A 27158-nucleotide genomic window follows, 5' to 3' on the forward strand; every position below is an offset into this window, starting at 1 on the left:
TGCTGCCTGGCGCCCCCTGCAATTTTGCACCCAATCTCGGCTCAGTTCGGGCCGGCCGGCTGCTGTAGCCTGTAGAGACCGACTGCAAGCTGTGTCGGCCGCCGGGAGCCCCTGTTGCCATGGCGCCCTGTGCGGCCGCACAGCTCGCACACCCCAAAGGCCGGCCCTGGGTGGGGCCCAATGCCATTCTAAGGATGGTAAGGCCTGAGCAGGTACAGGCATTAGTCAATTGGGTGGCCGACAGTTGATCCAGCACGTTCACATTATCTCCAACCCAGTCTTCTGCAGAAAGCGCACAGATGGCGCCTGAAAACCAAGCCCATCAGTCTGTCACATTACCCCCATGCATATCAGGGAAACTGTCTGAGCCTCAAGTTATGCAGCAGTCTCTTATGCTGTTTGAAGACTCTGCTGGCAGGGTTTCCCAAGGGCATCCACCTAGCCCTTCCCCAGCGGTGGAAGACATAGAATGCACTGACGCACAACCACTTATGTTTCCTGATGATGAGGACATGGGAATACCACCTCAGCACGTCTCTGATGATGACGAAACACAGGTGCCAACTGCTGCGTCTTTCTGCAGTGTGCAGACTGAACAGGAGGTCAGGGAGGAAGACTGGGTGGAAGACGATGCAGGGGACGATGAGGTCCTAGACCCCACATGGAATGAAGGTCGTGCCACTGACTTTCACAGTTCGGAGGAAGAGGCAGTGGTGAGACCGAGCCAACAGCGTAGCAAAAGAGGGAGCAGTGGGCAAAAGCAGAACACCCGCCGCCAAGAGACTCCGCCTGCTACTGACCGCCGCCATCTGGGACCTAGCACCCCAAAGGCAGCTTCAAGGAGTTCCCTGGCATGGTACTTCTTCAAACAATGTGCTGACGATAAGACCCGAGTGGTTTGCACGCTGTGCCATCAGAGCCTGAAGCGAGGCATTAACGTTCTGAACCTTAGCACAACCTGCATGACCAGGCACCTGCATGCAAAGCATGAACTGCAGTGGAGTAAACACCTTAAAACCAAGGAAGTCACTCAGGCTCCCCCTGCTACCTCTTCTGCTGCTGCCGCCTCGGCCTCTTCTGCTGCTGCCACCTCGGCCTCTTCTGCTGCTGCTGCCTCTGCCTCTTCCTCCGCCTCTGGAGAAACATTGGCACCTGCCGCCCAGCAAACAGGGGATGTACCACCAACACCTCCGTCACCAAGCATCTCAACCATGTCACACGGCAGCGTTCAGCTCTCCATCTCACAAACATTTGAAAGAAAGCGTAAATTCCCACCTAGCCACCCTCGATCCCTGGCCCTGAATGCCAGCATTTCTAAACTACTGGCCTATGAAATGCTGTCATTCAGGCTGGTGGACACAGACAGCTTCAAACAGCTCATGTCGCTTGCTGTCCCACAGTATGTTGTTTCCAGCCGCCACTACTTCTCCAAGAGAGCCGTGCCTTTCCTGCAGAACCAAGTATCCGATAAAATCAAGTGTGCACTGCGCAACACCATCTGTGGCAAGGTCCACCTAACCACAGATACGTGGACCAGTAAGCACGGCCAGGGACGCTATATCTCCCTAACTGCACACTGGGTAAATGTAGTGGCGGCTGGGCCCCAGGCGGAGAGCTCTTTGGCGCACGTCCTTCCGCCGCCAAGGATCGCAGGGCAACATTCTTTGCCTCCTGTTGCATCCTCCTCCTACTTGGCTTCCTCCTCCTCTTCTTCCACCTGCTCATCCAGTCAGCCACATACCTTCACCACCAACTTCAGCACAGCCCGGGGTAAACGTCAGCAGGCCGTTCTGAAACTCATATGTTTGGGGGACAGGCCCCACACCGCACAGGAGTTGTGGCGGGGTATAGAACAACAGACCGACGAGTGGTTGCTGCCGGTGAGCCTCAAGCCCGGCCTGGTGGTGTGCAATAATGGCCGAAATCTCGTTGCAGCTCTGGGACTAGCCGGTTTGCCGCACATTCCTTGCCTGGCGCATGTGCTGAATTTGGTGGTGCAGAAGTTCATTCACAACTACCCCGACATGTCAGAGCTGCTGCATAAAGTGCGGGCCGTCTGTTCGCGCTTCCGGCGTTCACATCCTGCCGCTGCTCGCCTGTCTGCGCTACAGCGTATCTTCGGCCTTCCCGCTCACCGCCTCATATGCGACGTGCCCACCAGGTGGAACTCCACCTTGCACATGCTGGACAGACTGTGCGAGCAGCAGCAGGCCATAGTGGAGTTTCAGCTGCAGCACGCACAGGTCAGTCGCAATGCGGAACAGCACCACTTCACCACCAATGACTGGGCCTCCATGCGAGACCTGTGTGCCCTGTTGCGCTGTTTCGAGTACTCCACCAACATGGCCAGTGGCGATAACGCCGTTATCAGCGTTACAATACCACTTCTATGTCTCCTTGAGAAAACACTTAGGGCGATGATGTAAGAGGAGGTGGCCCAGGAGGAGGAGGAAGAGGGGTCATTTTTAGCACTTTCAGGACAGTCTCTTCGAAGTGACTCAGAGGGAGGTTTTTTGCAACAGCAGAGGCCAGGTACAAATGTGGCCAGCCAGGGCCCACTACTGGAGGACGAGGATGAGGTGGAGGAGGATGAGGATGAAGCATGTTCACAGCGGGGTGGCACCCAACGCAGCTCGGGCCCATCACTGGTGCGTGGCTGGGGGGAAACGCAGGACGATGGCGATACGCCTCCTACAGAGGACAGCTTGTCCTTACCTCTGGGCACTCTGGCACACATGAGCGACTACATGCTGCAGTGCCTGCGCAACGACTGCAGAGTTGCCCACATTTTAACATGTGCGGACTACTGGGTTGCCAACCTGCTGGATCCCCGGTACAAAGACAATGTGCCCACCTTACTTCCTGCACTGGAGCGTGATAGGAAGATGCGCGAGTACAAGCGCACATTGGTAGACGCGCTACTGAGAGCATTCCCAAATGTCACAGGGGAACAAGTGGAAGCCCAAGGCCAAGGCAGAGGAGGAGCAAGAGGTCGCCAAGGCAGCTGTGTCACGGCCAGCTCCTCTGAGGGCAGGGTTAGCATGGCAGAGATGTGGAAAAGTTTTGTCAACACGCCACAGCTAACTACACCACCACCTGATACGGAACGTGTTAGCAGGAGGCAACATTTCACTAACATGGTGGAACAGTATGTGTGCACACCCCTCTACGTACTGACTGATGGTTCGGCACCATTCAACTTCTGGGTCTCCAAATTGTCCACGTGGCCAGAGCTAGCCTTTTATGCCTTGGAGGTGCTGGCCTGCCCGGCGGCCAGCATTTTGTCTGAACGTGTATTCAGCACGGCAGGGGGCGTCATTACAGACAAACGCAGCCGCCTGTCTACAGCCAATGTGGACAAGCTGACTGTAACGGACCGTTTCAGCAGACAAGGGGTTAAAATCCGTTTAGGCGATATGCCCCTTTACGAGAGACAGGCACAGCTACTGCAGAACACCAACCTCCTGAACTGGATACAAAATAGCACTCCAAACTGGAACCTCGCAAATAGCTGTCAGTCAGACGAACAGGAAAAGTGTACAGTCAGCTTACACTCCTGGCAATCAGTCTCTAACAGCATACAGGGAATCCCCCCAATAACGAGACAAGGCTCCGTGTTGAGGGTCAAGCAGTGCTCTAATGTGCTGGCACACCCAGCCTGGTTTTTATTACAGTTTTGCAGATACAACACACCCCCACAATGCATCATGGTTTCCTCCCCTCTGTCCCGGAGACGACCGAAGACAATCCAATTATCTCTCAGGACAAAATGGAGATCGCCAATACACATGTGTAGACAACAAGACAGACATCACCATTTAAACACACAATGGGACAATAGAAACACACCCACACAAAATCCTCCCCTCTGCCGATGATGACCATTAAACACAATGACGAATATAATTATCAAAGGCAGAGAAATACAGTTTTATAAAACATATCACAGGAACCCCAAAACATGCAATAACCCCATAACCAATATATCCTCGGAACCGGGGGATCTGGGTGAACCACATGTCCAAAATTCACCCACATCCGTTCAGTAGTTTGGAAGATACAGTTTTATGCCAGTTACACTGAAAATATACAAGTTATACAGAAAATAGTCACTAATAAATGTGTCCCCTGTTTGGTAGTTTCAAACTACTGAATGATGTCTCTGTGCACCAAATACAGGCAAGATAGCACCGCGTTGAAGAGTCAGAACAGTGTCTGTGAGCTAAAATGGCCGCTATCTATTGTTCTCACCATGTGCTTCATCCAAGCAAGTAAGGCAAAATATGCAATCCAGGGACAGAGGGCTCCGTCCCAAGTGCCTTAAGACCCAATAACTTAAGGGACCATAATCCCAGGGCAGGAGGCTGGTAAACAGCCCCCTCCAAAACACTGTGGCGAGGTTGGTTTCGCCACACTGACGTTCATAAAAATGAACCAGGCATGGATCCCACAGGACCTGTCCATCCCTTGTGCAGATTAGACATTAACTACCTCCCCTTAAAGGGGTTGTCCAGGTTCAGAGCTGAACCCGGACATACCCTTATTTTCACCCCGGCAGCCCCCCTGAACCTAGCATCGGAGCATCTCATGCTCCGATGCGCTCCAGTGCCCTGCGCTAGATCGCGCAGGGCACAGGCTCTTGTGTTTTCAATAACACACTGCCGGGCGGTAACTTCCGCCCAGCAGTGTGTTCGGTGACGTCAACGGCTCTGAGGGGCGGGCTTTAGCTCTGCCCTAGCCGTTTTACTGGCTAGGGCAGAGCCAAATCCCGCCCATCAGTGCCCGTGACGTCACTGGGGTTCCTGTCAGCCCCATAGAGAGCCCGGTACGTCACCGGAACTCAGAAAAATGCCTTTGCCCTGTGCAATTTAGCGCAGGGCAAAGGAGAGCATCGGAGCATGAACTGCTCCGATGCTCATGTGAGGGGGGCTGCCTGGGTGAAAATGGAGGGCTGTCCAGGTTCAGCTCTGAACCTGGACAACCCCTTTAACCATATATTATTGTACTCCAGGGCACTTCCTCATTCAATCCTATTTTTATTTTCATTTTACCATTATATTGCGGGGCAACCCAAAGTTGAATGAACCTCTCCTCTGTCTGGGTGGCGGGGCCTAAAAATATCTGACAGTGGCCTGTTCCAGTGTTGGGTGACATAAAGCATGATTCTCTGCTATGACATGAAGCCTGAATCTCTGCTATGGGACCTCTCTCCTCTGTCTGGGTGCCGGGGCCTAAATATCCGACAATGGACTGTTCCAGTTTTGGGTGACGTGAAGCCTGATTCTCTGCTATGGGACCTCTCTCCTCTGTCTGGGTGCCGGGGCCTAAATATCTGACAATGGACTGTTCCAGTTTTGGGTGACGTGAAGCCTGATTCTCTGCTATGACATGAAGCCTGATTCTCTGCTATGGGACCTCTCTCCTCTGTCTGGGTGCCAGGGCCAAAATATCTGACAATGGCCTGTTCCAGTGGTGGGTGACATGAAGCCTGATTCTCTGCTATGGGACCTCTCTCCAATTGATATTGGTTAATTTTTATTTATTTTATTTTTATTCATTTCCCTATCCACATTTGTTTGCAGGGGATTTAACTACATGTTGCTGCCTTTTGCAGCCCTCTAGCCCTTTCCTGGGCTGTTTAACAGCCTTTTTAGTGCCGAAAAGTTCGGGTCCCCATTGACTTCAATGGGGTTCGGGTTCGGGACGAAGTTCGGGTCGGGTTCGGATCCCGAACATTTCCGGGAAGTTCGGCCGAACTTCTCGAACCCGAACATCCAGGTGTTCGCTCAACTCTAGTCATTTACTTACAGCATTATGTCAACTTTTGGAGTATGGAAAGTTGCAAGGCCCAAGCCTTTGTGACGATACTTTATCACTCAGACATTTTTTCACTCTTCTCGCCCCTAGGTAATGGCGGGAATGGAAAATTGGCACTGGCACATTCACAAACATTTTAGCAATTTCAGGTGTAAAAGTTGTCTAAAATTTACTCCACTCAGGGAGTGGAGTAGAATTTCACTTCAGACGCACACTGCCAGAATATACGCCTAAGTTATGATGTATTACATGTTTTGTGATAAATTAGGCACATCCTTCGGCAGTGTAGCGGCTATCAAAGAGTAAAAAGTCTCTTTGATAAATGAGCCTCGAAGTGTCCTAAAAAATTCCACAAAGTCTGGGATCCACGATGGAAGTCTCCCCTCACCATCTGCACACACAGTGACCACCAACTCTTCCTTAACGCCGTAGGTTCTGGGGCCATATCTTATCATCTAAAGAATATTGAGACATAGGCCAAAACGCTGATATTTATTAACAAATGGTAACAACATGTTTGACACAGTTATATAAACTCTAAAGGAATCATGTGACGGATCCCGATTACAGTGCAGGGTCATTTACTTTGTTTCATGCAGTACTTCACTTAAAATTACTCAGGACCTGAGAGTGCGTGCATTACATTTTACATTTACGCTCAGGTCCTGATTTTATGGCTCATTCACAAAACCGCATGGTTGCCGTGCCCCTGTTGCGGACTGCAAATAGCGGTCCACAAAACATGGGTATCGGCTGTATGAAGTTCGTATGGCGGTTCGGACCCATTGACTTGAATAGGTCCGAGATCCACAAAATACATCAAAAGATAGGACATGTCCAATCTTTTACAGTGTGGAGGCACAGACTCCAAGTCCTTGGACGAGCTTCTGAGTGTTTCCGTGGGCTTCGAATCCGTGACTCTGCACCGCAAAAAATAGGATATGTCCTATCTTTTGACATAACTTACGGATTGCAGGCCCATTCAAGTCAATGTGTAACCCAAAAGGAAACCAATGAAAACTACAAGTCATCCCACAAAAATCAAGCCTTCATACAGCTCCCTGGAAAGAAGAAAAAAAAAAAAAAGAAAAAAGAAGTTGTGTGTCTTGGGAGTTGGCAATTAAAAGACATGTTCTACTTGAAAAAAAATAAGGTTTTTATTGTGCAACAGTAGTAAAACCTTTTTATTTTTTAAATGATGTATTTGGTATCACAATAATCAAATAATGAATAAAGTTATTATGTCATTTGTGCCAAAAAATAAACACTACAAATTTTATAGCGTAAAAACAGTATTGATGTTTTTCCCCATCTCTCTCCCAGAAACAGTAAAAAAAAAAGAAGTTAATTAGGAGGTCATGTGTACCCAAAAATAGCACCATAAAAACTACAACTTATAACGTAAGTTGAGAAAATGTAAAAAAATCCCTTGGTAGAAATTTTTTTTCCTCTGTGAGCTCTCCTGAAAATGAAAGTGGCTTTGGCCCTGTATGAATTCACTTATGTGTGATAAGACTTCACTGAATTCTATTTCATTTTCCACATTCAGAACATAAAAATAATTTCTCACCGTGTGGATTCTCCAATGTCTAACAAGATCTACTTTATGGTTATCACTAGGGATCGACTGATATTGATTTTTTAGAGCAGATACAGATAACCTGTGAACTTTCAGGCCGATAATTTATACCGATATTCTGTGCATTTTCATTAAAAATTTTTTTTTTTACATAAATCTGCTGTTAAATGAACATGTTTATTGTTAACGTTTAGCTTTTTCGAAAAAAAATCTTTATTTTTCATTTATACTTAATATTTTCGCGTTTGTGTTTTTTAAATATATATATATTTTATTACTATTAGCCCCCTTAGGGGCTAGAACCCTTGTCCTATTCACACTCTCCCTGCTGCCCTGTGCACACATCAGCAGGGAGAGTGCCATGGCAGCCAGGGCTTCAGTAGCATCCTGGCTGCCATGGTAACTGATCGGAGCCCCAGGATTACACTGCTGGGGCTCTGATCAGAAGCTGCCACAGCACCACCAATGAGGAGGAGGGGACCCTGTGGCCACTGCCACCAATGACTAATACTGGGGGGTTGGGGAGGCACCATGCATCACCAATGTTTTTAATACTGGGGTTTGGGGGGATGAGGGAGGGCGCACTGCGCCACCAATGTTTTTAATACTGGGGTTTGGGGGGGGAGCACACTCGCCCATTATTCAAATACAGGAGACGGGTGCTGGCTGCAGAATCATATAGCCGCACACGACTTCTATGAGACTTCTATGAGAGGTAGTTGCAATCCGTGGTAGTTAACCCCTCAGGTGCGGCAGCTATATAATTCTGAAGTGAGCTCCCGCCTCCTGTTGAATTTGAATAAATTAGTTAACTTCATTGGTGGCGCATTGCATCCCCCCAAAACCCAGTATTAAAAACATTGGTGGTGCAGTGCGCTCCCCCCCAAACCCCAGTATTAAAAACATTGGTGGCGCAGTACGCCATCCCTCATCCCCCCTCATCCGAACATGTGCACTGGTCGCTTTATCGGCAACGTTAGATGCCAATACCGATAACTTTGAAAATCATGAATATCGGTAAATCCGATAATCGGTCGATCCTTAGTTATCACTAGCGTTCAGCGAAGCGAACCATCCGAAGTGGAATTCAGTGTGAATTTTAGGAAAAATATGATTTTAAATGAGGCCGAATTTCCTTGGGCTTCATGAATAATTTTTCCTAAAAGGCGGCTTAAGTTGTCTTAGAAAAAACAGAAAGAAAAAAAAATGTACTCGCCTAATTCACTTGCTCGCACAGAGGCAGTTTGCTCCTCTCGACTAAAAAAATACCTTTTTTTTTTTTTAAACCCAAAAGGCCATATTACACTAGCACATTACCGTTTTTAATGTCTGTTAGATGGGTGCACTTCGGTCTAAGGGGCCGTTAAAAATGGTCTTATTGATTGATAGGCTGAATGGGGTTTTAACATAGTGATTCGTGACAAATTAATTCGAAACAAATGAAATTTCTTGTTGAACTTTGACCAAGCTGCAGCACTGAATTTTTCTAAAGTTCTCTAGTTATCATATTTTGCACATTAAAATGGCTTCTCTCCTGTGTGAATTCTCTCATGTCTAACAAGAGTTGATTTATTAGTAAAAATAATCCCACATTCTGAGCATGAGAATGGCTTCTCCCCTGTGTGAATTCTCTGATGGTTAAGAAGATATGATTTCTTCTGAAAACATTTCCCACATTCTAAACATAAAAATGGCTTCTCCCCTGTGTGAGTTCTCTTATGTCTAAGAAGATGTGATTTACGGTTATAATGTTTTTCACATTCTGAACATGAAAATGGCTTCTCCCCTGTGTGAGTTCTCTTATGTCTAAGAAGATGTGATTTACGGTTAAAATGTTTTTCACATTCTGAACATGAAAATGGCTTCTCCCCTGTGTGAGTTCTCTTATGTCTAAGAAGATGTGATTTACGGTTAAAATATTTTTCACATTCTGAACATAAAAATGGTTTCTCCCCTGTGTGAATTCTCTGATGGTTAAGAAGACATGATTTCCGCTGAAAACATTTCCCACATTCTGAACATGAAAATCGCTTCTCCCCTGTGTGTTTTCTCTGATGTTTAACAAGAGTCGATTTATGAGTAAAACATTTCCCACAATCTGAACATGAAAATGGCTTCTCCCCTGTGTGAATTCTCTTATGTCTAACAAGATGTGATTTAGAGTTAAAAAGTTTTCCACATTCTGAGCATGAAAGAGCATTCTCCCCTGAGTGACTTCTTTGATGTTGAACACTTCTTCTGTGTCTTTTATTTTGCTTAACAGTCTGTAATGAATCAGAAGATTGAAATCCACCCAAAGGATCAGATAATAGATCTTTGCTGTGAAAGGCTGAGGATTTTTCTGAGATAATGGCATGCTCTTCATGTGTATCTTCTGTGACACCACACTCATCTGTTCTAAAATCCAACATCAAATGTTTGTCTGAGCTCCTGGTACAGTCATCTGCCAAGAATAAATCTAAGTTTTATCATTTTAAAATAATAGAACCTTAAAATTATATATATTTTATAAAATTTTGACATAAAGAAAAGCCATACAAATTACAAGTCATGGAGAAAAATTCAAATATCAACTGACTATGGGAAAACCGATCACAATTTGACAGTAGACCAGTAGCCTGGACCAGTAGATGATGTTGTTAGGTCACCAGGCTGGTCACTTGTATTCTCTTGTGCTGAAGCCAGCATCTTCATAGGTTCACAAGGGATCTGTGAGTCAGTGCTATAAGCTGGTGTCCGTCTCACACACTGACCGCTAACTGCTAACAAAACACGCCAGAAATTGAAGCTGAAAGCCCAACTTCCATCTATCTCACAGATATAATAAATATATTATTGCTCATATACCACATACATATAAATAATGTCAGCATGTACTGTACATATAATGGTCTGTTCATATCACATTTATGGGCTCTAGCATATACACCCAGGATGTATACATTGAATTGCTGTGTCTGGATACTTTCACACTTGTGTTGTTGGATTCCGGCAGGCAGTTCCGTTGCCTGAACTGCCTGCCTAATCAGGAAAACTGTATGCAAACGCATGTCATTTGCAGACTGATCAGGATCCTGATCAGTCTGACAAATGCATTGAAATACCTGATCCGTCTATCAGGTGTCATCCGGAAAAACGGATCAGGTACTTATTTTTTTTTCAAATTTTTAAAAGGTCTGCGCATGCGCAGACATGATATCCGGATCCATTTAACTGGAACACTTGATACCGGCTCCGGCAGTAATACATTTTAATGGAAATTTATACCGGATCCGGCATTCAGGGTAGTGTTCCGGAAGTTTGGCCGGAGGAAAAAATGCTGCGGTATTTTCTCCAGGCCAAATACCGTAAAAGTGACTGAACGGAAGACATCCTGATGCATACTGAACGGACTGCTTTCCATTTAGAATGCATTGGGACAAAACTAATCATTTTTTTTTCCGGTATTGAGCCCCTAGGACGGAACTCAATACAGGAAAACTTTAACGCTAGTGTGAAAGTACACCATGACAGATACCATACAGTGACATTTAACTCTTTTTTTACTGGATATAGTTGCATGGAATACTGATGTATAGAAGCCAGATGAAGACCAAAAGCCTGTGGACACATTTACCTTTTAAGCTACTTTCACACTGGCGTTTTGGATTTCTGTTTGTGAGATCCGTTCAGGGATCTCACAAGCGGTCCAAAACGGATCAGTTTTGCTCTAATGCATTCTGAATGGAAAAGAATCCGCTCAGAATTTATCAGTTACCTCCGTTCCGTCTCCATTCCGCTTTGGAGGCGGACACCAAAACGCTGCTTGCAGCATTATGCCAGTCTGACGAAACTGAGCCAAACGGATCCGTTCTGACACACGATGTAAGTCAATGGAGACGGATCAATTTTCTAAGACACAATCTGGCACAATAGAAAACGGATCCGTCTTGGCTATGTTAAAGATAATACAAACGGGCCCGTTCTGAACGGATGCAGACGGTTGTATTATCTGAACGGTTCCGTCTGTGCAGATGCACGACGGTTCCACACCAAACGCGAGTGTGAAAGTAGCCTTATGTTGACAGTTTTCCCAAAGAACAAACTAAACATATATCGCAATTATGATGTGAACCCAGCCTATATAACAAGATAGATTCACTCACATATAAAGGTCCATCATTAAATTACACACATGTAAGTACATACTACATAGACACAAATTACATGAATCTACTGTACAGATGAGCACTACTCATACACATTACATGCTAATACAGTGTATATATACACACACCAGGGGCGGATTAAGTGCATGATAGGCCGGGGTCTTTCTACCCAGCTCGCCCTCACTCTGTATGAAGAGGTTGCGTTGCTTCGTAAGCGCCAAAGTCTCTTCTCAGGCCATATGACATTTTTCACATGGTCTAGGTGCAGCTCTTTTCCATCTGAGTGATTGGCGTTGGGCTGCAGTACCAAGCGCAGTGCGATCAAATGGACAGCGCTGTGCTTGGTAAGGAGCAAAGAGGCTGCGGCGCTCACTGGAACATCGCGGTCTCCTTAAACAGCTGATTGGCAGGGGTGCCAGGCGTCGGACCCCCACCATCTCATAACTCTCTGAGTACAGATTTGATAGATGTTACCTGCAGTCCTATGTAACACCCCACATAACAAAGTGAACTATTGTGTTATGTGGGGTGTTACATAGGACTGCATGGAACATCTACTACATTATCTGTACACAGAAAGTTATCACTGTTATCTGGGCTGCTACACAGGACTGCAGGTGACAAATTTAAATTTTTGTTGCCAAATTTAAAATACATACGATTATGATAAAAAAAAGACTTGGAGGAGAAGATGAGACGCAGGTCACAGTAGTGAGCCAGCTCTACATACAGGGGAATACAGCACCACATACCTGTTACATCCAGTGACTTCTCCTGTCATGTAGCTCTTCTCTTTCCTCTTCTCCTCCGTTTGACCCAGAACGCCATGACAAATTCTTTCAGCCGCATCTCGTCTCTACAAAGTTTGTTACAGACACGTTCGATTTCTCATAATTGGGGTCATTTATCAAACTGGTGTAAAGTACAACTGGCTTAGTTGCCCATAGCAATCAGATTCCGCCTTTCATTTTCCAAAGGAGCTGTCAAAAATGAAAGGTGAAATCTGTTGCAATGGTATCCAACCCATTTCTACTTTACTCCAGTTTGATAAATTACCCCAAAGGTCCCTATAGTGTCTACAGCAATTATAATGTCCCCTAAAGTGCCCCCAGTAATAATAACACCCTATATTGGCTCCAGGTAATAATGCCTGTATAGTGTCCACAAAAATAATGTTCCCTAATAGAAACGCCCCCACATAGTAATTTACCCCACACTGCCCCATATAGTAATTTACCCCACACTGCCCCATATAGTCATTTCCCCTACACTGCCCCCATATAGTAATTTCCCCCACACTGCCCCCATATAGTAATTTCTTCCACACTGCCTCCCATGTAGTAATTCCCCCCACAAAGTAATTTGCCACCCACACTGCCCCCATCAAGTAATAACCCCACACACTGCGCCCCATTAGATAATTTGCCCCGACACTGCCATCCATTAAGTAATTTGCCCCGACACTGCCATCCATTAAGTAATTTGCCCTGACACTGCCATCCATTAAGTAATTTGCCCCGACACTGCCATCCATTAAGTAATTTGCCCTGACACTGCCATCCATTAAGTAATTTGCCCCGACACTGCCATCCATTAAGTAAATTTTCCCCGACACTGCCATCCATTAAGTAAATTTGCCCCGACACTGCCATCTATTAAGTAATTTGCCCTGACACCGCCATCCATATAGTAATTTGCCCCCATACTGCCATCCATTAAGTAATTTGCCCCCATACTGCTATCCATTAAGTAATTTGCCCCCATACTGCCATTCATTAAGTAATTTGCCCTGACACTGCCCTTCATAAAGTAATTTGCCCCCCACACTGTCCCCATCAAGTAATAACCCCCCACACTGCCCCATTAGATAATTTGCCCCAACACTGCCATCCATTAAGTAATTTGCCCCCACAGTATTAATTTCTCCACACTTCCCCCACAGTATTAATTCCCTCCATGGTAGTGCTTTCCCCCACAGTATTAATTGTCCCCCACACTGCCCCCAGAGTACTAATTTCCCACACACTAGTAATTTTCCCCCACGTAGTAGTTTTTCCCCACTATCCCTTCAGTGATATTCTCCTGTGCCCCCCAGTAATGTCCCCCAAAGTTGGCACACCCAAAAAATAAAAGCTAATACTTACCTGCGCCCCCGTGCACCGCCGTTGTTTGTAGGTGTTTGGGTTGGTGTTGGGCCCCCCAGCCATGCTGGGCCCGAAGCAAACGACCCAGACACCCAAATTATAATCCGCCACTGACACACACATATATAGTATAAAGAAAAAAAGGAAAGCAGTACAATCAAAAGTGGAAGGCACAATACCTCTCAGGATCATTGACCAGAATCCAAAGTTTGAGAAAATTAGAAAAAGAGGCAGCACTCCAAAATAGTGAAAAATTAGGAGTTTTTATTCGCCCATGCTATTGCAACATTTCAGCTAACCTCAGTGGGGCCTCTGTCAAGCAAAGTGTCATGTGCCAAATAGTGTGTGTGTATATATGTATATATATACAGTACAGACCAAAAGTGTGGACACACCTTCTCATTCAAAGAGTTTTCTTTATTTTCATGAATATGAAAATTGTAGATTCACACTGAAGGCATCAAAACTATGAATTAACACATGTGGAATTATATACATAACAAAAAACTGTGAAACAACTGAAAATATGTCATATTCTAGGTTCTTCAAAGTAGCTACCTTTTGCTTTGATTACTGCTTTGCACACTCTTGGCATTCTCTTGATGAGCTTCAAGAGGTAGTCATCTGAAATGGTCTTCCAACAGTCTTGAAGGAGTTCCCAGAGATACTTAGCACTTGTTGGCCCTTTTGCCTTCACTCTGCGGTCCAGCTCACCCCAAACCATCTCGATTGGGTTCAGGTCCGGTGACTGTTTGAGGCCAGGTCATCTGGCCCAGCACCCCATCACTCTCCTTCATGGTCAAATAGCCCTTACACAGCCTGGAGGTGTGTTTGGGGTCATTGTCCCGTTGAAAAATAAATGATGGTCCAACTAAACGCAAACCGGATGGAATAGCATGCCGCTAGATGCTGTGGTAGCCATGCTGGTTAAGTATGCCTTCAATTTTGAATAAATCCCCAACAGTGTCACCAGGAAAGCAACCCCACACCATCACACCTCCTCCTCCATGCTTCACGGTGGGAACAAGGCATGTAGAGTCCATCCGTTCACCTTTTCTGCGTTGCACAAAGATACGGTGGTTGAAACCAAAGATCTCAAATTTGGACTCATCAGACCAAAGCACAGATTTCCACTGGTCTAATGTCCATTCCTTGTGTTCTTTAGCCCAAACAAGTCTCTTCTGCTTGTTGCCTGTCCTTAGCAGTGGTTTCCTAGCAGATATTCTACCATGAAGGCCTGATTCACACAGTCTCATCTTAACAGTTGTTCTAGAGATGTGTCTGCTGCTAGAACTCTGTGTGGCATTGACCTGGTCTCTAATCTGAGCTGCTGTTAACCTGCGATTTCTGAGGCTGGTGACTAGGATGAACTTATCCTCTGCAGCAGAGGTGACTCTTGGTCTTCCTTTTCTGGGGCGGTCCGCATTTGAGCCAGTTTCTTTATAGCGCTTGATGGTTTTTGTGACTGCACTTGGGGACACTTTCAAAGTTTTCCCAATTTTTCGGACTGACTGACCTTCATTTCTTAAAGTAATGATGGCCACTTGTTTTTCTTTACTTAGCTGCTTTTTTCTTGCCATAATACAAATTCTAACAGTCTATTCATTAGGACTATCAGCTGTGTATCCACCTGACTTCTCCACAACGCAACTGATGGTCCCAACCCCATTTATAAGGCAAGAAATCCCACTTATTAAACCTGACAGGGCACATCTGTGAAGTGAAAACCATTTCAGGTGACTACCTCTTGAAGCTCATCAAGAGAATGCCAAGAGTGTGCAAAGCAGTAATCAAAGCAAAAGGTGGCTGTGACGAACTGCGACCGCCGCGGCCACAATACATCACGAAACCGGCACAGCGCCCCTAGTGGTCAATCCGCAAACAGGCCTCCCAGCCACTTTCAGCACACCGACAGTCTAACTTGAGTCCGTACAGTCGATAGGCTGAAAGCGCAGGGAGTGGACCGCCGATTAACCGCAAGTAAGCGTGTGCGCGACCGGACCGGAACCACACACAGGGTAGTTTAACTGCCACCACCTTGCAATTTATGGGAGCAAGGAACCCGCTATCTAGATAACAGAACCGAGTAGCTTTCTCTTCGGAGAGGCTAGGGTAAGTTTTTGCAGTGTTTGAAAACAGGCATATGGCTAGAGAAATGACTTGGAGGTCATTTATTATATATCTATATACAATACAAATTATCAAGATGCACAGTAATTATTAACACAATAATAAAGGAAAGTATAGTCCAATAAACAAAAAGAGAGAAAAGAAAGAAAATACTTAGTTTCCGCAGAAAAGATGTCCGTTGGTGAAATAGTCCGTTGCAGGGATAAAGTCCAAGAAGCCTTTGTCCAGTGTAATATGCCTACAGCCCACGGGTTCTCTGGCTGAGGCCCTCTTCAGGTGTTGTTAAAAGTGGAGAACTCCTTTAGCAGATTCTAGGTCTTTGTTATAAAGGGTCCCAGAATCAAGGCGGGGAAGTGAGAGTCCGCCTGCTGGGCAGGCTGTATCCCTGAGATGAATGCCAGTTCTGAAATATGGTATGTGCCATATCTCAGGATGTCTCCGATGTACACAAGTAACAAGCACATATTCACATTCCCCACAAAATATGGAGTCCAGGGATACCAAATATGACTATTATACCTGATTCTATGATGGGGTAACGCCATAACTTAACCTGGGCATCTCCTAGAGTTGTCATATGTACATGTCCAGTGAATTCCTAGTGACACGATTATGTAATTTTTACGTCCGTAAGATGCATGGTCTCTCTTAAAAAGGTAAAAATCATATCTCAGATTCATTTGTCAATCTAGGAACCTTGGTGCCGGCCTGTCTGCATCCAGCTAGCTTACAAGCCCCTTATGGCAGCGACACCAAATGGCTCCCCCCAGGTGTAGTCTTCACACCTAGCTGTGATATCTCTGCAGAAAGGGAAGCTCTTTTGTCAACCTAAGGAAGCCAGCTGTAATTGCGTTATCTGCTGGGCATCTATTGACTGACTTGAACAAAAGGACTATTTTGTTTTCTGGGTACACAGAAGGAGACTCTCTGAGTAATCAAATTGTAGGTTCTGGGGCCTAGAGAAATAATTACTGTTTAATAGACCTACTGATCAATAAGGGAGAGTAATATTGATAATATTGGGAGGACGGTTCAATATTCTTGCGGATCATCCGTGACAGTGGCTACTTTGAAGAACCTAGAACATGACATATTTTCAGTTGTTTCACACTTTTTTGTTATGTATATAATTCCACATGTGTTAATTCATAGTTTTGATGCCTTCAGTGTGAATCTACAATTTTCCTAGTCATGAAAATAAAGAAAACTCTTTGAATGAGAAGGTGTGTCCAAACACGTACATATACACACACGTGGTAATTATCCCATAAAGTGCATAATCAATTAACCCCTTAACGCTCTGCAGTGACCCCACTCCATACCCAGCTGCAATGACAAGGGAGCAGCTGTCGCGGCCGTCATTAAACCCTTCAGGTGCTGCGATCAACGCCGATTGCGCCACCTGTGAGTTAAGACAGACAAATGCATTTCCCTCTGCCTTCAAATCGGAGCCCACGCAGTGAAATCATGGGTTTTGATCGGTTGCCATGGAGGCTGCAGAAGTGTTCTAGGCCTGCCATGGCAATCTCTGTGCTGAGCTATGCACGAGACAGTTAGCTCAGAATAGACAGTGTAAAAATCCTATTAGGGTGAAAGGGAGAAGAGATCAAATGATACCACGTTTTAGCCCCCTTAGGCGGGGGTAATATTATAATTTTTTTTTAAAGTTAGGAAAGTTAACCCCCCTCCCCCCCCCAAAAAAACAAACAAACACCAAAATATAAAAAATTGCTTGTGGGCTGAATGCAGTAATGGAAAAAAAATATGAAAATCACACGATTTACCATTTTATAGTCATCTTGTACCCCCTCACAAAAACAAATTGAACAACAGTGATCAAAAAGTTGTACATACCACAAAAATGGTACCAATAAAAACTACAAGCCCTCATACAGCTCTGTAGACCAAAATTTTAAAAAAAGTTATAGCTGGCAAAATATGGCAATGCAAAGAAAATGTTAATTTTTTTTCAAAGGTTTTTATCCTGCACAGGGAACGCCATGATTTCAAAACCCCCCCAAACCTTGGTGGAATTCTTTTTTTTCTTTTCAATTTCACCCCACAAACAATTTTTCCCTGTTGGCCAATACAACACATAGGTGGCATTAAAAAATGTATCTTGTCCTACAAAAAACAGGCTATGTGAATGGAAAAATAAAAAAGTTATGGCTATTGGAATGTGGGGAACAAAAATAGGACCGGTCTTTAAGGGGTAAATAAAGTGTGGTGAGAATAGTACAATAACAAATATCATTATGATTCAGTGTACAAACTATACAGACATATATCAATTGTCCATAATTCAGTGAAACTCATATCTTGATCTTGTCATCTCAATATATGGGTAAATTGCATGATTAGTGGTAATACATAAAGTGCATCTGTGCTGATTATTAAACACAATCATGTACATGGCTCCCCCTGTCCCGGACTCCATGAGGATCTATCACGCTGCTGCCATCCCTGTATTTTCACTGCGCATGCGCCGCCACAATGTATACACATCACAGCGTGAGCTGCATATACAGATAGAGAACAACATGAAAGATGGCCGCCTGCATTCTAATAGTTACTGCGCATGTGAATTGCCATTACAGTTTGCGCCTGCAGTTCTTTCATAAGAAACACGGAGCTGAAGCTCTTAGGCAACCAAGTAAACGACATCAGCGCTCCTTCGCATAGCTTCAGTAAGCGCTGAAACATATAAAGAAGGGACATAATGTTACTTAATGGTGACCATGATAATTGCCAAATTATTCAATACTCCACCAAGGGGGAGAAATCCAGGGTTCCCAGCCATTTCCACCTTGTGTAGGTGGAAAACAAAAATTACTCCTACTGGTAATTGTTTTTCTTCAAAACCATGAGAGCACCCATGCGACTATGTCCTCCAGGACAGGAAACCTGAAGAGATAAAATGGTTCACACCCCCACTACACCTCAGTGATTATAATAACCAAACCTCCGGAGGCGTGCCAACCACCAAAGAATAGGTTTGAAATAAGAGAAGAGACAATACAAAAAAAGGGAACCAGTTCGGAACATTATATCCCCATTCATCTATCTGCCCAATTGGCAAATGTTCACTTTTTTTATTTTTTTATTAAAGATTAAATTAAGTTAAGGGTGGGAAGTTTTAGGGTGGTGTCATGGGTTTCGAGAAAAACAATTACTGAGTAATTTTTGTTTTCCCCTCACCCATGACAGCACCCATGCAAAAATAAACTATAAGTTAAACTTTTAGGGGCCCTTATCAAATATGGCCCAAACCCAGTTGGGGGAGACAAGTCCAAAGAAGAATAGGCAAGGGAAATGGCATTTCTAACCCATCTAGCAATGGGACTAGTAGACGCCTTGTGACCCTTGAATCTACCATGGAATTGTCGACCATAACAGGGAACACCTGGTCTTTGATGAAAGGTGTAATTTTCGGTCCAAAGAGTAAAGGGAGCGTCCCAGGATCTCAGCATATCCGTCTGCAGCATATCAGTCTTGCACATTAAGAAGGTGAAAGCGTTGGTGGTTGCTGTGACAACCATGCGGGGTGATGCCTTTAAGTAGGTGTGTACCGACGCTATGACCTCAGTAGCCCGAACAAGCATGGTTGCGCAAAACGTCCGTCACTACAGTCTAGCGTTTCGAGACATGTGTGTCCGCCCCAGCCCTATGTACGTTTGTACCTCTATGGAGGAATAAAGAAGAAACTTCTGACAGTGGTGAGTGCAGTCTACTTTTATTTTCTACAATCAAGAGTCACTACCTTGTACAACGATCTGGGAAGCCCACAAAGCAGTCATTAGAGGAGAATTTATTTCAATAGCCTAACAAATCTAGACAAGAAACGGTAAAGAAATTATACAGTGAGATTAAGCAACTAGAACTCACACACAAATCATCTAACTCTAGAGACACCCTTCGAACACTAATGTCCAAGGGACAACAATTAAGAGACATACTAAATGTCCAATCAGCTAAATATAAAATGTAATGGAAAAACAAAATTTTCATACATGGCGACAATGTATCCAAACTAATGATGTCTCTCAGTAAGAAACGTAAAGCACGCACGTATATACTTTCAGTAAAACACCACACAGGCCCATGTGTCACAGACGCTAAAGGCATAGCCGAAGCATTTTGTCACTACTACAAAACCTTATACCAACTAAGGGCACAAGACACAAAAGATCAAACAACCAAGAGAAGGGAAGATCTGAAAGACTTTCTCTCTTCTTTGCGCCTCCCGACATTATCGGAGGATCAACAGAGAGAGATCAGTAAGCCATTTACACTACTCGAGGTCCAGTCCATCCTGTCGAAGAGCCCTACAGGCAAAATCGTGGACACTGATGGTCTTCCTGCCTCATACTACAAATCTCTACGAGAAATCCTCTTGCCCCTCCTTCTGCGCTTTTGCAACGCTGCGCAGGAAGGCTTGCATTACCGAGACAAATGATTGAAGCTCATATCTCTCTTATACACAAAGAAGGGAAAGATCCTGAATTATGCAGTAATTACAGACCAATATCTCTTTTAAACAATGATCTCAAAATTTATGCTAGCCTCATAGCGCAGCGTTTAAGCCCATTGTTGCGAAACCTAGTCTCTCCTGAACAAGTCGGATTTGTAAAGGGTAGAGAGAGCAAGGACAACTCCATCAGACTTTTACATTGCATGTAACACGCTAACATATCCCACTCCCCACTGGTCCTCCTTGGCACGTATACGGAGAAGGCCTTCGATAGAGTGGACTGGACCTTCAGGATTGAAACTAAGACATTTTCTCATTCCTGACCCCTTCATTAAAGGTATCTCTCAGTTATACTCCCACCCATACGCACGAGTTCAGGTTAATGGACTACTCTCAGACTTGTTTGACATTGTAAACGGTACTCAACAGGGTTGCCCTTTGTCCCCCTCGCTATTCATACTAGTGATGGAAACTCTGATTCAAAGCGTAAGACAACACCCTGCCATAGCAGGATATAAGGTCAACGCAGTGGAGCACAAAGCCGCAGCCTTTGCCGACAATCTCCTTTTAATTCTTACTGATCCCATAAAAGAACTACCAGCAATTCTAGACATGTTCACCAGATTGGGCTCCCTTTCTAACTTCAAAATAAACCTTGAAAAATCAGAGGCTCTAGGCATAAATCTCTCTCAAGAACTAAAGAACACTCTTGGAATCCAATTCCCATTTAAATGGCCAAAAAGCCATATAACATATCTAGGGATCAAACTTAGGGAACGACGGTCGGATTTGACCAAGCTCAACTACCTACCACTATTACAAAAAATCCCTACAAGAGATAGAATCCTGGTCGGATTAAGATACCAAAGTCCTATTTTATAAAAGTTACATTGCTGTTCTCCAAATACATCTGGAAAAACAAACGACCTAGGTTAGGCTTTACGACGCTAGCACTAACCAAAGAGCTAGGTGACTGGGAGTACCAGATCCATTCTCGTACTACTCAGCGGCCGTTCTCTCTAGAATAATACATTGGCTAGACCCACAACAGACAAACCACATGTTACACTAGAGGAATTCTCCTCTCCGATACCCCTCAAGACCTTACTAGTAGCACAAATTGACTACCGTACTTAGATACAATAATTTATAAAAACGCCCTAACTCAAGAAGTAGCACACTTATGGAAATTACATGCAGCACACCTCCTTCCGGCCCCCTCACAACAACGTCTTGATCCCCCAGACATGTACTACAGACATCACAAAATTTCCTGGAATACAATAGACTCAATATGGCACTCCGCTAATATATATCATATAGAACACTAGATAGACATCTGACACAACTTGAAACACTAATGGCACAACATAACACACCCATCAAGGTACTATCAAAACTCTACAACCTTATCCTCACTAGGTCTGTCCCAGTAAAACGAGCTTATACACTCACCTAAAGAATTATTAGGAACACCTGTTCTATTTCTAATTAATGTGTTTATCTAGTCAACCAATCACATGGTAGTTGCTTCAATGCATGTAGGGTTGTGGTCCCTGGTCAAGACAATCTCCTGAACTCCAAACTGAATGTCAGAATGGGAAAGAAAGGTGATTTAAGCATTTTTGAACGTGGCATGGTTGTTGGTGCCAGACGGGCCAGTCTGAGTATTTCACAATCTGCTCAGTTACTGGGATTTTCACGCACAACCATTTCTAGGGTTTACAAAGAATGGTGTGAAAAGGGAAAAACATCCAGTATGCGGCAGTCCTGTGGGCGAAAATGCCTTGTTGATGCTAGAGGTCAGAGGAGAAGGGGCCGACTGATTCAAGCTGAGAGAAGAGCAACGTTGACTGAAATAACCACTCGTTACAACTGAGGTATGCAGCAAAGCATTTGTGAAGCCACAACATGCACAACTTTGAGGCGGATGGGCTACAATAGCATAAAACCCCACCGGGTACCACTCATCTCCACTACAAATAGGAAAAAGAGGCTACAATTTGCACAAGCTCACCAAAATTGGACTGTTGAAGACTGAAAAAATGTTGCCTGGTCTGATGAGTCTTGATTTCTGTTGAGACATTCAAATGGTAGAGTCCGGGGGGCGTGGCCTGACCGGCATGGAGTGAGGACGCAGGTCGCTTCAGCTCCGGTGTTATCCTGAGAGTATCCTGACCATCCGTTCTGGTGGATCCTGATTTCTTGACTAAAAGACCCTCCGTGAATCCCACTACCTGACCCCCCTAAAGACCGTCTGGTACTTTGCCCTGCGGCCGCTGCCGGATAGTATCTCTGGGCTGGGCCTGCACGCCAGACGGCATCCCGGTCTGCTGGCCTGACCTGTCGGTGGGAGAGCCGGTGAGAGGTGATCTCCTGTTATACTTACCTGTGCCGGAGGTTGAGCGAAGCCTGGAGGTTCGGATCGGGGTGTCTCCTTATATTCTTTCCCGGCCGGACGGCTGGCTTGTGTTCCCTGCACGTGCGATTACTACAGGCGCCATCTTGGCCGCAGCACTGAAGATTGCCGCGCTCCTTCCTCTGTAGCCCGCGCTCCGGGTAAAGACTCCTCTCTTCCCCTGCACTACAAGAGTGACTTTCCTGGTGTGGTGGGACGCTGTGTTGGGGGCATTGTGACTCCGTTTCCCTCTGTATAGAGAGACCTGGCTCATGTATTAGGCCACAAGTGGTATTGCTGGAGTGCTCTTTTAACCTCACAGTGAGGTGTTTGCTGGAGGTTTTATGGGCCGCAAAACGGGCACCTCAGGGCCTTCTATCCCTCCTAAGTTGATGCTGGACAATATGAGCCAAACAGATGACCATGAAGCTGGGGCCTCTTCTGAACGTCCAGAGGTGGATCTTGCAAAAGTTATGGCGGCTATCACTAACTGCCAAACAGCGCTCACGGTCAAAATTGACCATGTCCAGGCCGACCTCACTCTCCTCAGGCATGATATTGATAAAATCCAGGAGAGAACAACTGAGGTGGAGAGGAGGCTGGGAGAGGTGGAAGATAGCGTTCATCGTGATGATTCGGCGGTCCGTGCTCTGCAAAATCAAGTTAAAACCCTGGTGGCGAAAGTGGAGGACGCCGAAAATCAAAATAGGAGAAATAACATTCGGATTATGGGATTACCGGAGAGGGCAGAGGGCCCTTCCCCTGAGGAATTTACGGAGCGCCTTATCAAGCAAGTCCTGGACCCAATTAACCTCTCGGTGACTTTTGCAGTGGAACGGGCACACAGGATCCCTTCCCGTCCTCTACCCCCAGGGGCCCCGCCACGTCCTTTCCTCTTCAAAGTACTAAATTATAGAGATCGTGATGCTGTTCTGGCGGCGGCCCGTCGTCTGAAGGACATTCATTTTGACAACGCCCGGATTTCCTTCTACCCAGACTTCTCTACAGAGGTCCAGAAACAACGTAGGCAATTTACAGCTGTGAAAGTTCGGTTGCGGGAGAAAGGACTTGTCTACGCCATGATGTATCCAGCTCGTCTCAGAGTCCAGGATGGGGAACTGGTGAAATTTTTCGCCACCCCAGAAGAGGCGTCCGACTGGCTCGACCGCAGGGGCTGAGTATATTGGGACTTGTGTATTGAGAGTCTTAATTTGTGTTTAGGTTGGTCACTTTATAAGATGGAGCTGAATGTGCCAAAATTAAGTTGTCCTACTATCTAGGTTCAGTTCTTGGTTTACCTAGAGTGGTGGGCTGCAATACGGGCCTCCCCGTCCCTATCTACTAGTGAGGAGACTGAACGCGGGGTATTTAGGCTTGGATATGTTGGGGTTATCTGGGCAGTTCTGGGCATATTGGGATGTTTTTACTGTATTCTTGAAGAATTGGTGTGACTGTGTGTATGTATGGCTTGGGTGGTTCAGTTTCCTCGTGGGTTATAGCTTTGCCATTCCGCCATAATGGCAGTATGTCGGTTTGTCTCCTGGAATGTCAGGGGCCTAAATGATAAAGTCAAAAGATCCCTTGTCTTTAATTTTGTAAAGAACCATAACCCTGATATATTGATATTGCAGGAGACACATCTGCAGGGGCGGAAATTGCTGGCGCTGAGGAGACCCTGGGTGGGAGCGGCTTATCATGCGGTGTATAATTCCAGGGTGAGAGGTGTTTAAATTCTGGTGGCGAAGTCCCTTCCCTTCTGATCTTACTCTGTTCAAACTGACATAATGGGGCGTTTTGTGATCCTTCATGCTGCAATCAGAGGCATTGATTACCTTGTGATAGGGGTTTATGTCCCCCCCCCCCCTTTTCAGAGGGATGTATTAGACGAAATTATGAAACGAGTAGCGGCATTCCCTCCGGTGCCTCTGATTGTGCTTGGGGATTACAATGCAGTATTAGACCGGTCGATGGATAGGCTTCGCCCTGGTGGGTCACATACTGACGCGTTGAACTCCTGGGCAGGGGTATTTACTCTAACAGAGGGCTGGAGATATCTGCACCCTGAACTTCGGCAATACTCTTGTTATTCGGCTTCTTATGCAGCGCTCTCCCGGATTGATTTAGTGTTTCTTAGTAGGGAGTTGTTGCCCTCGCTAGTGGCCACTGAATATTTACCAAGAGGTGTTTCTGACCATGCCCCTTATTGGTGATTCTGAGACAGCCTCTTGCACCTGCCGAAAGGTTATGGAGACTTCATGGTAAATGGCTAGAGGTACTACCGGTGGTTTGGGCTGCGCAGCAAGGGATGAAAGATTATTGGGAACTCAATGAGGGCTCTACTAATCCTCTGGTGGAGTGGGAGGCCTTTTAAGTTGTGTTGCGCGGTACCTTGATCCAGGCAATTGCATCTTATAGGAAAGAACTGAGTGCCACTAGACTTAAATTAGAAGACGAGGTAGTTGGGAAAGAACAGGCTTATATCACAGAACCAAATGTTGAACCATAGTCTATGGGACGAGGCACAGAGGAAGCTTAACTTGCATCTCACAGAGTACACCCAGAAGAAGTTGCTATTCCAGAGGCGCCTAGTCTTTGCAGATGGAGACAAAAATGGGAGTGCTTTAGCTTTCCTGGCTAGAACTGAGGTGCCACAGACGGTAGTTCCACACATTACCTGTGGGGATGGCTTGAAGGTATATCGGCCGGGAGATATTTGTGAACAATTTGTTCAGTTCTATACTGACCTATACAGTTCTAAATCCGTCTCTTCTCCGGATGAGATCCGTTCATTCCTTCAATCCATCCCACTTACACCTTTAGCTGCGGCCGATAGTAAGTTTTTGGGGAGATCTATTGATGAAGGGGAAATCAGGGCAGCAATCGAGGACATGGCGCCTGGGAAGTCACCTGGCCCGGACGGCTTCCCGATTGAATGGTACAGGTTGGATGTCACTTTGCAATCTGCACGTTTACTTAGACTTTTTGACTATGCATATGAGTCCGGGTAGTTGCCTTCTTCCTTTGGAGAGGCGACCATCGTGGTGATTCACAAAGTCGGGAAGCCTCCGGATCAGTGTGCATCGTACAGGCCAATTTCCCTACTAAATACGGACGCAAAAATCTTAGCCAAAGTCCTAGCTAGGCGTCTTGGCGGGGTAGTCTTGTCCATTATTGACCCAGATCAATCTGGTTTCATGCCCGGAAAGACAACTGATATAAACCTCAGGAGATTATTTACAAACTTGCAGGTCAGGCACGATAATGCAGGTTCAGGAGTCTTGGCATCCCTTGATAATGAGAAGGCCTTTGACTCGGTAGAGTGGCATTTTATTTGGGAGACAATGGTTCGCCTTAACTTCCCTCCCTCCTTTATCAAGTGGGTCCAATTGTTATATCAGGCACCTATAGCACGTATTAAAGTAAATGGAGTTACCTCCCGGCCCTTCAGGTTGTATAGAGGCACTAGACAGGGGTGTCCTCTCTCCCCATTGTTGTTCGCCCTGATAATGGAACCCTTAACACAATTGATTAATAATAGTTCTCTGATAGAAGGGTGGATGATAGCGGGGATTCAGGAGAAGGAGTCACTGTACGCGGACGACCTGTTAGTTTACTTGGCAGACCCTGGCCCTTCCTTAGAAACCCTGCTGGATGTGGTAAATGGATATGGTGGGTAGTCTGGATTGCGGGTAAACTGGGCCAAGTCTAGTTTATGCGTAGTAGACGTGGACTAAGCCGTAGATATCTCCCCGGTGTCTCCCCTGAGAGTAGTAGAAAGCTTTCTTTACCTAGGGATTTATATTCATAGGGACCCTAGACAGTTCTGTCAATTGAACCTGAGACCCACCATGGAATATGTCACGCATAAGCTGGAGGCCTGGGAAAACCTTCCTTTGACCCTAGTGGGAAGAATTAACATTGTTAAGATGGTGTTGCTACCCAAACTTTTGTATATATATATAGAGCAGCTCCGGTGAGGATCCCTAAATCCCATTTTGACATCTTAGATAGAACCTTGTCCCGTTTCTTGTGGCACCATCAGTCCCCCAGATTGGCGAGAAAGACACTGAAGGCTTCCTACGCACAAGGTGGATTGCAGCTCCCGGATATGTATATTTATTATATAGCAACACGCCTAATGTATGCATCTTGGTGGATTAGGGCGGATGCCAATAACCCAGCGGTGGTATAAGAGGCGGCGCTGGCTGGGTCCTATGAAGCTCTAGCTAATCTGGTGTATAGGGGGGGCAGGGCCACGGGTCCTGGGAATTATACGGACACTATGGTAACAGTTATTGAGGCTTGGGTGAGATTTGTGGCGATACATACCGAAAATCAGACAGGCGACACCTGGTCCCCTTACACTCCACTATGGCGTAACAAGCTCCTTCCGGAGCTCTTACACCTTTCAGATTTTGAATTCTGGCCTAGGAAGGGCCTTAAATATCTAATGCAATTGTTTCATGAAGGG

General features: G+C 45.5%; 1 pseudogene; it reads right to left on the reverse strand.

The window, feature by feature from the left end:
* Positions 1-8468: 8468 nt before the first annotated feature.
* The window catches only part of LOC122934011, a 213912-nt pseudogene continuing 195222 nt past the window's right edge, over positions 8469-27158 (reverse strand).

The sequence above is a fragment of the Bufo gargarizans genome, chromosome 4, assembly GCF_014858855.1.
Source record: "Bufo gargarizans isolate SCDJY-AF-19 chromosome 4, ASM1485885v1, whole genome shotgun sequence".
NCBI classification, from domain to species: domain Eukaryota; kingdom Metazoa; phylum Chordata; class Amphibia; order Anura; family Bufonidae; genus Bufo; species Bufo gargarizans.